This window comes from Mytilus galloprovincialis, chromosome 7 (genome assembly GCF_965363235.1).
Source record: "Mytilus galloprovincialis chromosome 7, xbMytGall1.hap1.1, whole genome shotgun sequence".
NCBI lineage: Eukaryota > Metazoa > Mollusca > Bivalvia > Mytilida > Mytilidae > Mytilus > Mytilus galloprovincialis.
Window position 1 is genome coordinate 53,590,714 of NC_134844.1, and position 13,636 is coordinate 53,604,349.

At 30.5% G+C, this 13,636-nt stretch overlaps 1 long non-coding RNA gene across 1 annotated transcript; it reads right to left on the minus strand.

The window, feature by feature from the left end:
• Positions 1-2,715: 2,715 nt before the first annotated feature.
• LOC143083270 (uncharacterized) lies at positions 2,716-8,067 on the minus strand. The gene is made up of 2 exons (XR_012980609.1): positions 7,844-8,067; positions 2,716-3,322 (listed from the first exon to the last, which is right to left on the minus strand). It is a non-coding gene; the product is annotated as an uncharacterized LOC143083270 (long non-coding RNA).
• Positions 8,068-13,636: the final 5,569 nt, after the last annotated feature.

Genomic DNA, 13,636 nt, shown 5'->3' on the forward strand with positions numbered 1-13,636 from the left:
TGTCAGTTCGTTTTCAATTATGAGTTTGATGTCCCTTTTATATATTTCGTCACTATTCAAGTAGTCAAAGGTTTTAAAATTGTAGATCATTGTAGCTAAATGTATCATAATAACGATTTTGTTCTATATATACATCACCGTGAGCAAATTAAGTTATTTTCAACGATATTTGTCTTATTGCGTTATTCTTCTTCACTTTACTTTAGGCGTTTTATTGGCCGATTTTCATTACTGCAAGTTAATGTTTTTAAAGTAAATTAATACCAAAAGGACAATCAACATCTTAAACCATGAATCAGATGAACTTAATTAAAACCATGAACAAAATAAAATTAAAGTCTAAGAGACGAACAACAGTTTACAAAATACAGCGCACCATGAAAACGATTACTGCCTAAAACAGCGAATGATCTTATGAGGTCAGGAAGGGTATTCAAGTTTTTCATTTTTTTATTTCACAACTGCTTATAGTGTTTTACATACACAATGACCTGCATTTGTATTTTAAAAGTTTATGTTGAAAATACTCAAAGCATCTTTTATTCAAATAATTAAAGCGATTAAACTTCTAAACACACTTAATATTACTAACACGATTTTAGGCTAAATTAGAAGCAGCAACATTATATTTTGTTCATTTACATCCCGCTTTAGACAACCAAGTGTTTCTAAGCAAGATACTTTTTCAATGTTTCCTACGATTTAGTCGCAAAGTCATGTTTGCATTTAAACATGATTACAAAAAGTTAATACGTTTGACCTCGTAAAAAACACGTTTTTACCTCAATTTACCTTTATTATGGAAAATCATTCCCCTCTCTGATATTGACAATAAGCGATGTGCTATCTTAACATAGAATAACAAAAAGATCTCTATTTGCAGATTGCAGTTTTTTTGGGCAACTGCAAACACTTCAATGGAAAGCTGTTCTAAAAACAATAATTAATAATTGCATCTTAAAATTTAAAACAAATATTCCCTGACCGAAGACATATACATTTATCTATTTTTTTTTGCATACAAATATCGATTCCCTAAGATATATTTTGCTTTTGGAACAATTTTTCATTTTTTAAAGATTTGCGATAAATTTCAATTTTCGGGAAATATTGCGCATCTAACCTCTATTTTTTTGTTTGATTTGGAAATAATGTATCATGTTCCATAAAATGCATATGATCTTTTGAAAAAAATTTATGGAACAAGAATTAGAAAATGGCTTTTTGTTTAGTAATCGCAAAAATTGGAATGTTTATTCATGACCTTTGACCTTGATTTAACAGAAAATGCACCGTACGATTATTTTACGACCGGACAAAACAGAAAGTACAGATTATTAGCTTTCGAATGATATATAATACAGCCGTGTGTTAGGTGGGTGCATTAAAGTCGTTAACTGAGCGTCTTTTTGAAATAAGTCACTCGCCTAAATAGGAAAATTCTGAAGAAAACATAACATTTAATAGTTTTCTCACACCACTCAAGAAATGTGAAAATAACCAGGTTTTCACAATGTCAGAGACCGTTAAATTCCATAATTTAACTAGATTCATTGATTGGAGAAACCCATTCGTCAACAGTGACAGATAACAGTTTAAGAATCTGTTTCTTTTAGAAATCAGTTTAGTTTTGAAATTCAAAAAAAAATGGGAGTCATCATTTAGTCTTTACCAATATGAAGGTAGAACTGTGAACAACACTTTGATAATTAAAATTTCAACAATGGTCAAATTAAGCTCCTTGTATTCAAATTAAAGCAAGAGTAAATTGACATATTTTGACTTTACATGTAAACTCCAAGTCCAGGAATCGAACCCAGATCCCTCATCTGTAGATTAGTGTACTTACCATTGTACTAACAAGGATAGTTTAAATACATGTACATGTAGACTAATCTGTGTCAAATACTCAATACTTTGGTTGATATGTTTCCCCCCTTCTTTACAAAAAAAATCTAGATATATCAGAAAAATTCCTCAACCCTGCCCTCTTAAAATTTTGTTAAACATGTTAAAGGTTGATAAAAATCTAAAAAATAACTGGATGTAGCCTTATAGTCCTTCACTAACCTAAACATAGATTACATGTAAGTTTTAATGCATGCATAAAACATTTGTACATACATGTACATCTCGATAGTTGAATTATGAAATTTTAAGTTCTCGCAAAGGCTCGGACTTAAAATTCTCTAATTTAACTATCTCGATTGAAGAAACCCGATAATCCCCTGCTAACAATGTAAGAATCTATATATAATATGTTTATCAAGCTGAAAAGCTGAACATAATTATTGTGTGACTTTATTAACTTCCCATAAGGATTTTAACTGTGCAATATTTTTGATAATTTTTTTATGATCTATCAAGTCACCAACTTTGATTTTTTTTCTGTACTTGCAAAATATCAATATCAATAAAGGGAGCGAAAATCAACTAAACACTATTTGAGAGGTTTTATACTTAATCAGTCACTGTTATGTCCGTATTTGAATTATGTAAAACCTAACAGTTATCATGTGTAAATCTGTATATCAAATGCAAAAATTTAGTCACTTAGAAAATCACCAACTTCACTCCAGGCCAATCTGTGATTTAAGTACAACGAGTTCGGGTTTACTTTTTGTTCCAACTATACGAGGGTGAAAGTAAATGTAAAAACTTATAGACTGACAAATACCAAATGATGACAGAATGATACATTGACTTTAATAATGATTGTGTGATGAATGTATGTTTTTATTTTAAATAATGTACTGAAAAGATAATTGAACTGTTAAACAAGCTATTGTAAGCGTTTACATTTTAGTAGACAGTTTCATTGAGTTCTAGATATACTGGTTTTAAACATAAACATGTATCTCACTATAGACATTTTAGAAATAATCTCGTTTAAACGTTCAGACTTCATGGATAAGAAGTCCCATAAAGGAACTTCTAACACCATGTGTTTCATAGAAAAAGTTATCCGAATAAGCTGCAGTGGTTTGAATCCAAACATGATCACCATTGTTGACCGTGCAAAGTATAATCCTTGTGTTCCCAGAATGACCGGCTCCAGATCCTAAAGCCATTAACTGCTTTCCTTTAACCATGTTATTGACTCTCAGTTCGGTTTCTTCATTTTTCGAAGAGTATGTCTGAACGTTCCAAGAAAATAAATAAAATCCCGAGATTGGTGCTACAAATATACCGTCTCCTGTGTTAAAGTTGTTTCCTTCGTCAATAAACTCTGTATCAAATTTCACAATAGAGTTTTTGTTCAGTGTTGTTGTTGCACTAAGCTCGACATAAAATAGTGGACGTTTCTTTTCATTTTGAAATCCTGAAAATAATATATATTGCATAGTTATGAGATATCATCTTTGTATATGTGTTAAATATTTCTGGAAAGAGAGTTTGATTTATTTAGAAAAAAAGGATAAAGTGAAAGGGGTAAACGCGCATACATGAATTTTGAACAAAAACTGTACACTTCTTACAGATTGAAATTTCTATCTATATAAATGAAATGAGAAGATATATTTCTTTTCTTTTTTTTTTTCTCAAAGATATAAAAAAAAACAATGCTTCATTCTTATAAATAAATGAAGTTTTTTACCCAAAGGTAAATAAACACAATCGTAATTTATTTATTTAATTAAAATTAAATTAATTTGCGATTTTAAGCTTTAAAGAGCTGACATTTTTCAATTATTGCAAAGGACAAGGTATGATAAGGGACATTTTTGGCCCCCTCTTCAAATGACTTCATATTTAATCCATCATTTGTCTATGCATAGTGACTTAAAAAAATGTTAAACATTTTGTGTTTATGTGATTATTTAGTTGCCTAGCAACGGGTTTTATAAAATGAGCTATACTATCAATCTTTATTGCAATTGCCCTAGGAAAAGACTTCTGAATCTATTAAAATGAATGGTAATGTGTTACCAAACACTTGAATATTTATTATTGTTGAATCTATCATTTAAAAAAATTCTTAATAGTAACCTAGCAACCACAATTTTGCCTAGTGACCACACAAAAGGACCTTTTTATCCAATGTTATCCATAAAAAAATGAAAAATTCAAATATTTTCATACAACGCATGTTAAGTCGACTCCTATAATGATATATTTAGTAACAATGTTTGCATGAAAGAACAATTTAATTTTGTATCTATTAAACCCGTCAAATCAAACTGAGTTTTCCTTAGCAACGCATAAAGTTAACAGTTGAACAACATATTATCACTGAGTGTAATCTTTAAACTTGAAACGTGGAACTAAATGATATTTATCAGTACCTGTAGTGCAGATGTGCAATTCTAATAGAATTCTTTTTTTTTTTGTTTCCATGGTAACACAGGAACATGTCCATGATATAATATCTTGCTTAGCAACCATGGTAAAATCAGATATATTAATATTTATGTATATCTAAGTATGTATTTTCATATAAAAGAGAGACAGCAGATACCTATTTTTTAGTTTTGCATACGGTATAATAATCTAAGATTCTTTGCTGCTAACAACAGCATTATGACATGTACCCCCCCCCCCCACCCCCCCCCCACCCCCAGATCTGTTTTCACAATGTTCTCTATTGTTATTTGCAAAAAGAAATCAATTGTGCATGATCTGATGAATAGACATTGTTTTTCATGACTATAAGGTTTCAATTTATTTTCTTAATCTTTTGTTCGCCCCACAGATTGAGTAATTTAACTGAAATACATTGAGAATGTGTCCATAGGGACACAGTTGATGCCCCTAACATATAAAGTTATAGAACGATGTATCTCAAGAAGTTTAAAAGTGACGCTACCAAAACTTGAACTTAAACTGAGTTTGGTGGCAATAATCATAATATATTCATTGCATAACATTTAATTGAGACAAACTGAAGTTAGAGATCGGAAACAAAAAAAATCAACAATTTTTCCATTTGTAAAGGAGCATAACCCTAGAACGAAAAAAAAAGACATCAACAAAATTCATACTTGGTCCGAGTTTTGTGGTAATAAGCATTGTTTATAAGTTTCATAACATTTGGTTGAAGCAAACTAAAGTTAGAGTACGGAAACGAACAATTCTGCAATTTTGCTTTCAATAAAGGGGCATAACTCTTGAACTGGAAAAGTGGCGCCATCAGAATGCAAACTCTATGTGTGTTTTGTGGTAATGAGCAATGTGTATAAATTTTATTTCATTTGGTAGAGACAAACTAAAGTTGGAAAACGGAAACGAAAAAATCATCATTTTTTCCTTATGTTAAGGAGCATAACTCTAGGATGGTAAAAAGTGACGCCACCAAAATCAATGTTGACCTGTGTTTTGTGGTAATAAGCATTGTGTATAAGTTTCATAACATTTGGTTGAGACAAACTAAAGTTAGAGATCGGAAACCAATTTTGGAACGTACAGACTGATAGACGGACAAGGGAACAACTTAATGCCCGCTCCGATACAGAGGGGGCATACAAATCAGAGGACGGATGCATACCCCTTACTTCTGACGTGGGGAACAAAAAAAATAGTTGAAAATTGTAAGAGTAGAAATTATTGATATGTACACTTGGCTGCTGACTTTCAAACTTAACATAAACGTCCATTTTTTAAACCTCTAAGTTGTAAAATACATTTGATGCAGTTAGAAGAAGTACCATTTATATTATTTCGAACATTTAGTAAATTGGTGCATACTGTACAGTGTGATTGTTAAATTGATCTACATATTGATATTGTTTAACTGGGGCTGAGAGGATATGGGGCGGTGACTTTGGGTTCTTTTACAGTTTTTTTAAATCTAAGACTAAAGATGAATATAATTATCATGAAAAATAGAATAACAACATATTTATCTTTATGCAATCCGGAAAATGGAGTGGTTTTAGTCTTTTTGTTCAATGCATTTATTATAAATAACAAGATGTGGTATGGTTGCCAATGGGACAACTCTCTACAAAAGACCAAAATGACACAGAAATTAACAACTATAGGTCACCGTACGGCCTTCAACAATGAGCAAAGACCATACCGCGTAGTCAGTTATAAAATAGAAAAGTTATTATTATTTTATTTTTAACTGACATTTCGATCATGGTGTAATGTCAGCTTTCAGCAAGTAACAGCTGATCAGCTTATAAACGAGTAGACGCATGCATTATCGTTTTTAAAAATAAAGCATGCATCTGTATTGTATCTTCGAATTTTGAATGTCGACTGTTGCGGAGATTATTATATAGTATTATATTTGACTTTGTATTTTTCCAAAGGTTTATAATATTTGTAAACACTTTATTAAAGTTTCAAAATTATATCTAAGCCTTGCAGCATTTCCTTTTTATACATGTTATATATTTAAAATATTGATAATAGATTTAATGAGTTTAGATTTTTTATCTTTATAATTATCTTAAAAAAAAATATATCAAATAATTTCCCTTAAAATCCATTGACAGGGGAGGTAATATCGGTTCTAATTTTGTTTCCACGTGAAATCGATTTAAATTTCCAGTTGTATTTCATTTACGTACTATGTACATGGATAAAAAGGGTTATAATTTGATAGGGTCCATATTCATTTAATTTTGCTGGTTGATCTTTAACAACACTGACAGTGTCACTTTAAAACAATGTGGCAAAATCACATGTTCCCTTACTTTCCCCGACCTAAAAAAATAATATAAAAATGATAAAGAACGAAAAAGATTTGTTTCCTTCCCGGCATTGACGTTTTGCAACTCAATCAAGATCACCTAAGTTACAATAGATACTCGAGTAGATTCGGAAATGCAAGTTCGTTCCGGTCCTTGGTTCACATATTATCGACGTATGCGTAAAAACAAAGAAATTTCAGTGTAGAATTATTGAATTTTGAACATAAGCGGACGCGAATACAACGAAAATATTTCAAACAGTGAATTATTTCCTTACAACAAACAGCACATTGAAATATCTTCGTGGTACTCGCGTCCGCTCATAGTTAAAAATTGCTCAAACGGATGCAAACCCTTCTGAATTTCATGAAATTTACGTTTTTCACGAGAAAGAGAGGGGTATTTAATAGTTTCACACACGGAAAAAGAAAAGTTATATTGATTTTAGTTAGATGAGACACTATTGTTTTTAGAAATAGCCATGTTTCTTGGATAATATTCATTCTAATTTCAACGGATATAGGGGGCCAGTTGCAATAGTTTATCAAACCTCGCAGTCAAATAAAGTTACCGGTTTAATAAAGTTTATTCGTACGTTTTTTCACAAAGCTTATTTAATATGGGTTTGTTTTTAACCGATATTGTACATTGTAAGCATGTACCAAATACGATGAAATGATGTATTCATTTTTATCCTTTGTCACCTTTTAAAACAGAAAAAACACATTATAAAATGAGTGTACTAGTACAATGTTGATGACCATATTTTGATCTCATCGGGTTTTTTTTTTGTGTCGTTAGGTTGCTCTTTTCTTCAAAATATTTTAAAGAATGAAATTGCATTAAAAATCGAAAACATCAAAAAATTTTTTACAGAAATGATTTAAATTTATTTATTGCAAATACTTGAAGCAAGTCAGAATGTGTTTTTTAACTGGATACTAATAGCAAATTTTTTATTTCACTATTTCACTCTCATTAATGATGAATTATTTTTTTTTTTTTTATCTTTTTCTATATCTCTAGCAAGTGCCTCTTTAAAACAAAGAAATTTGAAAACAGATACCGTTTGAATTCTGTTTAAATATATAACCAAATTAAAATGTGTAGTAGATATTGTTCTAAAAAGCCAAATATGATGTGAAAAATGCATGACTTAAAATGTCAAAACAATCTATTTAAATCATATGACGTTTACTTACTTGTTGGTAGATTATTCAGTATGTCACTAATATTATTTATCCTTAACAGCAATGACTCAACAGACCGTTCTAATATATCTGTTCTATTCTCAATCGTGCCATTGCTTATAGACTTTGAAAGCACTCTTTGGAATAAAATCATTCCAACAAATAGAAAAAATCGACAACTCATGATTCGTTCTTCTCTGCATTCGTACACTCAGTTACTGAAATCTGTATCCTTATATATATATTTTTTTGGTGTGCAGGTATTTGGCATCTGACGTTTATTTGCTAATATATAAGTGTTTGTTTTTATTTTTTTGGGAACGTCAACCGATGGTAAATTGTCAAGTCTATCATACATGTGTTTATCATAATAAACTAATTCGTTCGAGGTTACGTTTTAGCTCACATGGACTAGGGTTTGATACATTTGTACTCAGATTCGTTTTTTTAATCAGTTACTATTCTATGTCGTCAAAATTGTCTCCCCATTACGTCACCTAATTTTCATAATCGTTAAAACACACACATAAGATGCATAAAAGCCATTCGATATCCCCATATAAACAGATGTGAATTTCGCCTTGTTTATCTTCTCAAACAAAAAGTTCCATTTGTTTTGTTTTATTTCGATGTTTTACATTTATTGTATAAACTTAAAATGAATTAAAAAAAATCATTGTATCATATAACACAGTCGATCATTAGATCATGTAATGTATCAATCCATGAAAGAGTAAGCTCTCAGGATCTAAAATAGATATTGCTGCATTGCATAATTATTACATGCAATTCATTTTACATGACTTTGACCTATAGCAAAATATTTCAATGGACGGTAGTGAGTAAATCTTAATTACAGTTCAATAAACCTTTATAAGTTTGGATATCTTTTTTTTTATCTCGCCTCTGTTTGATTTTAATTAGTAATATTGGAAATGTTAGAAACATATATTTATCATCAAAACTTTTCAAACATATTTTAAAAATAGAAACATAGCATCATATCTATCTATAACGCAATACTTATGTCAATAATCACCAAGGATTCAGATTAAGATTTGTTTTACTTAATCGGTCATAGATTGTACTAAATAATTTGAATTTTTAAGAGTTAATATAGAATTTCAACTTAATTAAAATATCATTTTTTGTTTAAAAACTTTGTAGTATCATATGAATGAAAGGGAAAATATTATTGTAACCAGTTGTTAATGGTTTTAAATTAGCATATTTAACTCTTTTTATCAAATACACAATCAAGCGTATATAACTATACCAATATTCAGTTTCTCTTTTTATTTTTTTTAATTGAACGTCTTGTTTCAATCTTGTAAAAATAAATCAGACTGACCACACCCTAACACTACTGCAGGTCCAAAATAAACTCTGTTTACGATTGCCATTCAAAACACGTGTTTATGTTATCATGTGCATCATATTTTTATGTGCAGATTCGAATGTTTACCATCATGTACAACAGATCTTAAATGCATCACCTACTGCATTTACAGTAACATATGCAAGTATAAGGGTTTATGAACGAATCTTTTTATTGGCGACAGTGATAATTTTAAGTCCACATTCATGAAACCTCAACGTACTAATATATTGTCCCTTTTTGAAAATTTCTGTGTATTCATATTTATTTTCATGGGTACCCCTTTTCGTGGATATTTTATTTCGTTTTTTTTGCCAAAGTCTATTTTCGAGCCTATAAAATATCTGTTGATTGTTAAACATTTTTGTTTGCCTTTACTCACGAATCCATAAAAACTGGTATCCCATGAATATAAGTAAATATATATTACAACACACTGAGTGAGCATTGAAAAGATTATTGAAATTTGGAGGTCAAACCATATGTCAGTTACAATGGTACATATTTATCAATAGCCTCTGACGTCAAAGTATTGCAAAAAACAGGCACTCAAACGTATCAGAAATGAAAGAAAAAAGACAATTTATTTTTATTATGATATGATATTATATAGTATAATAAGTCATCAGTATAAATCTGTGTCTCCCTGTTTTTTTATCATTTCAGCTAGCAAAAATGAAAAACATCAACATATTTCTTCCAAAATCGTTTCATCATCTTGGATGCAATACAACTTATGTCTGTTTAATGAAGACAGTATTTTAGAACAGATTGAATTATTCTTATCCATTTGAGTCTCTCATCATTTAGCGTATTACAGTAGTATCCTTCTGATCTTGACCGGCCATGTTGACAACATACATACTTAGATAATCTCTAAATTGATCAATGTTTATCTTTTCTGAACTTGAAAATAGTTATAACAATAAAAGGAGCGACGACCAATTTATACACGATTTTACAGGTCAGATGCTTAACAAGTTCTTGTTATGTCCGGATTGGAGGTATATTAAAGCAATCAAATTGAACCTAACATGTAATCGTTACCATAATTTGGTTTCGAACCATATTTAAATCTGAACAACAATTACAAGTTGTTAGTCACTTCAAAATCATCGACTGCATTACAGGCAAATCTTTAATTTAAATACAACGAGTCTCGGAAACAGCTTTTGTTCAAACTACACGAGAGCGAAAGAAAATTTGTATAATTTATGGACTGTTAGATACTACCTGGACCAAATGACGACAAAATATTAAATTGGATATAATACTTGTTTGTCTTAAATCTGTCAATTTTGAAAATCAATTATGACCTTCATAAATGATCTTATGATGTTTTGTTTTCAAAGGCTATTGTAATTGTTCACAGAATATAGAAGACCGTTTCAATAAACTCTAATAATCCTATTTAGATAACAACATGTATCACATTGCAGACATTTTCAAACTAAATTTGTTCAAACGTTCACAGTTCTTGGATATAAAGTCCCATGAAAGAACTTCTAACATCAGCATGCGGTACATACAAATAATTATCTGAATAATAGCTTGTTTGTATCCAAACATGATCACCCCTGTTGACAGTACAAAATACACTTCTTGTTGTCGCAAAATGGCCAGCTCCAGAGCCTAGATTCATTAACTGTTTTCCTTTGACTATGTTGTCAACTCTTAGTTCGGTTTGTACATTTTTTGAACCGTACGTCTGAATGGTCCAGGAAAATAAGTAAACTCCTGATATTGGGGCAACAAATATACCATCGCCAGTGTTGAAGTTATTTCCCTCGTCAATAAACTCTGTGTCGAATTTCACAATAGATTTTATATTTAGTGTTGTTGTTACACTCAGTTCAACATAAAATACTGGGTGTTTCTCATTTTGCATTTCTGAAAGAAAGAAGAAACATTTATTCCATAGTTAAACACTATCCTGGTAAGAAACACTAAGATGAGCAGAAATATTTTCTTGATGAATTGTTGAAATGCTGGCCTATGTATTTTTCTAAATGCGACGATTTCAATCTTACTTAAATTGCTAAGGTCGAAATTTTGTCAAATTATACAATTTTTACCTACCATCTTATATATAAAAAAGAAGATATGGTATTATTGCCAATGAGACAACTGACTACAAGAGACCAAAAAGACACACACACTAATAACTATAGGTCACAATATGGCCTTCAACAATGAGCAAATCCCATACCGCATATATATATCTCCCAATTGATACGGTATTCCCGTGCTTGCATTTCCAATCATGATTTTCTTGATAGAGGGTTGCTGCTCACAAGCTATTAAATCAAGAGTTCCAAATGGTGAAGTTGAAATCATCCCTTCGTAAATTTTACGGACGCCATCACGAGTTGGTTGACCGTTTCACAAATGATATCGTATATGTTCCTTACGTCGTAACTACAATCCCTTCTCTTTCATGAATGAGACCTACCGAATTAGACTATTTACCGGATTTGTTATCACATAAGCAACACGACAGGTGCCACATGTGAAGCAGGATCTTCTTACCCTCCCGAAGAACCTGAGATCACCCCTAGTTTTTGATGGGGTTCGTGTTGCTTATTCTTTGTTGTGTCATATGTACTATTGTTTGTCTGTTTGTCTTTTTCATTTTTAGCCATGGCGTTGTCCGTTTATTTTCGATTTATGAGTTTGATTGTCCCTTTGGTATCTTTCGTCCCTCTTTTAAATAAATGTATAGTTTTTAGGCCAAAAAAAGTGCATTCATAATTCTAAACTACATCTTAGATCAATTTTTCTGTGAAAGATTTGTAGTTGCCCAAATTACCACCTGTGAGAATGGCGATCAACTTGCTTTTAATTTTTTAGAAACACACTTCGAATATTGTCAATATCAGGGAGACAAAAATCTGCCATAATTAAAGAAGGGGTATTTAAAGTTCGAAAATTAAAAAAAAAGCTACAGCAAAACTATGGATTTATTTCCGAGTAGAAATTTATTAGCCTTTGAATCAAATTTGAAATGTCAACATACATGTAACCCTGTCTCTAATTTGGTATCGACATTTAAACCATTTTTCTGCGTTTTTGTCTTCATTTGCATTATTATATAAATCGAAGAAACAAAGATATCTGTGCAATTGTAGTTTATCTAAATTGTGTTACTTGATGACCAATATCAAAATCAATGCAGCTTTTGGTTTGTGTTACTTTCATTTACAGTGGTGAGAACATGAATCTCAAGAAAAAGGTTTGAGGTGTAACCAGAACAAGCGGTTTGCAAAAGTGCCACGCTATAATAAATTTCGAGATATATCACAATTTTTAAGGAAAACATTCACATGTACCCATTGCAAGTAGTAATCATTTCAAATTCAAGCATATCTTTAAAGTTTGAATAAAGAAAAATATACAGTTACGTTTCTGTTAAAATATAGCAAATATGAATTAACTTTGTACTATAGTAATTGATCAAAAAAGCAAATATGACGATATAAATAAATTCATCATAGATCCAGGATTGAAATTTTCTATTTACGCCAGACGTGCGTTTCGTCTACAAAAGACTCATCAGTGAAGCTCGAATATAATGAATGACAAAACATTTCAAAACGATTTTTTTGAATCATGAAGTTTGTGAACAAATTGTTACTTACGTTTCGGAATATCATTCAGTATGTCACTTATATTGTTTATCCGCAATACCAATGAATCAAGTGACCTTTCCAAAGCATTCGTTCTATTCTCAATCGTCCCATTGCTTATAGATTTAGAAAGCACTCTTTGGAATAAAATCAAACCAACATATAGCAAAATTTTCGTTCTTCTCTGAATGCGTATAGTACTCGTTTACTGTATCCTTATATATTATATTTTTCGTGTACAGTTTTTTTTTCATCTGACGTTTATTTTGTTTACATTAATTTTTTTCTATTTTTCGGTAGATCAACAGATAGTCAACAATCAAGTTTATCATGATAAAATTATTCGTTCGAGGTTACGTTTTAGCTTACCTGGACTATAGTTTGATACATTTGTTCCAACATTCGTTCGTTTTTCCCCTCCAAAGCACTCCAAAGCTGTTATTTCTAGTAATTACGTCTCTTTTTACTTCTACTATATCAAACTTAAAAAAAAATGTATATAGTTTTTCATTGTATCATATAACATAGTCAATCATTCGCTCGTTTAATGTATAAGTACTCATTTCATGAAAGAGTGAGCTCACCAGAAATTTACAGAGAGTATCGTATTGAAAAGAAAGGTACGGGAGTTCATTTTACATGCTTTATTACAAAATGTTACAATTGAAGGAAGTGAATAATTTGTACAGTTATCATAAAAAACAAGATGATTCTTTAATTTTATCAACGTTAGACAAATTTAATCTATAAAATCTAATTTTTAATAGTTGTGCTTAAAGTAGTTATAATATTGTGAAAATG